This window comes from Ochotona princeps, chromosome 11, assembly GCF_030435755.1.
Source record: "Ochotona princeps isolate mOchPri1 chromosome 11, mOchPri1.hap1, whole genome shotgun sequence".
Classification (NCBI taxonomy): Eukaryota; Metazoa; Chordata; class Mammalia; order Lagomorpha; family Ochotonidae; genus Ochotona; species Ochotona princeps.
Window position 1 is genome coordinate 8,334,664 of NC_080842.1, and position 1,782 is coordinate 8,336,445.

Genomic DNA, 1,782 nt, shown 5'->3' on the forward strand with positions numbered 1-1,782 from the left:
CTGGGCTGGAAAGCCAGAAAAATTAGAAGAAAATAAGGACTTGAGTTAACTATTGGAAGGGCTGTTTCATATGGTTTCACAGTCTGTGAAATACCCAAAAGCATTTGGTGAGCAAGAATTATTGGCTCCTCATGTGGCTCAGTGGTAGGACTTGTGCACATTTTCAGGTTGCAGTAAGGCTTGACTTGTTCAGGCTTTCCAAGTCAATCAGGAACCTATCCTTAATCCTTGTTGCTTTTGTCAGGGACTCATTTTGGACCAGTGTGCATAGAAATAAAAACACAGCAGAAAAATGCCCAATGTGAGAAAATATGCACGTCCCATAATAGAGGAAACATTTGGCTTCCCAGTAAACATAATGCCATGAAGTCACTAAATTTTCAAGAACACAAGATTTAATCCAAATAATCCACAAAAGCAATCTACTGGGCGATCTAATCATACTTTGTTAAGAGGAACTTGGGGTAGTGTTGGTTTGCATTTAATTGCTTCCCTTTAATATGTTTGTGTCAGATTCTTTTCTGATTTCATTTTCAATCTAGAAGTCCCTTGTGATATTTGGCTTAGCCTTCTACACATAACCCAGGGGATTACACTTGAAGTTATACCTAATAGGGTAAGCACACTCTTACCTTGCGTGTGTGGGAGCAGATGTCAGATTTTAGAAACAATCACTTCTTTTGAACAAGTATAAAAAACAGCTGTGGATGTAAATTGACTCATTGGATTTGCTCTACATATATATTAAAACATAGGCAGGAAAGAGAGAGAGGGAGAGAGACATTCTACGCCTCTGTTTCTCTCATTATGTGTTTAATAGTGACAATGGAGGGCATAACATATTATTCATTTTCAGACACAGGTAATGGAGCATTGCTCTTGGTACAAGTCCTATACCTCCACACCAGTGACAGTATTATGTGTCCTTAATTGGAAACACCATATTTGCATATTATTTCTGAGGTTTTTCTAGCTGTCTCAGAGGAGCCAGGTGAAGGCTGAGGTCCAAGGTGACTTTTTACTATCAAGAGAAGCATGCCATGGCAGTGGACCTGAATACTAAGAGTCTTGCTGATGTAGTGAACTGTGGGCACTGCTTTTAATCCTGTTTTTCGCTTTCATCGTCTGCTCCAGCATTGCTGTCACATTTCAGTCCTTATGTCAACTATTTGTTTTGTCCACATTCTCTTCTTTTTCCTAGAATGTTCTTCCTGAAGCTACTCTTTTTTTCTTCCTTTCTTCCTTCCTTCCTTCCTTCCTTCCTTCCTTCCTTCCTTCCTTCCTTCCTTCCTTCCTTCCTTTCTTCCTTCCTTTGTTTCTTTTTGTTCATAATCCAGTACCATATTGCTGCTCCTCCAAGCTCCCTACCCCCACAGAGAGATTCTTCCTTTAGTAATAAAATCCTACTATATCTCCAACTTTTCTTTATAATGCTGAACACACTTCAAATGCCAACACTGTTTATTATGTGTAAGAGTGAATATCAGTATCTGGTATATATTGAAGAACCACATTTTTTCCTGTTCCAGGAAGGAGGTCATTGCACACAGCTGATTAATTTTCTGTTTAGGATCTATGGCTCAGGAAAATAAAAATACATTTAACAAAATGGGCCATTGGTTTAGGTGAAGTGTTGACAATGGCAGGGGTCTAGAGTGATCATTTGTCTCTTTTTACATTTTTTTAAAATTTGCTCTATTATGCTAAGGGTAACTTTGTAAGCCTCATTTCCATTTTAAAAGTTTATTTATTTGAAAGACAGTTGCAAAGTGACTGGAAGAG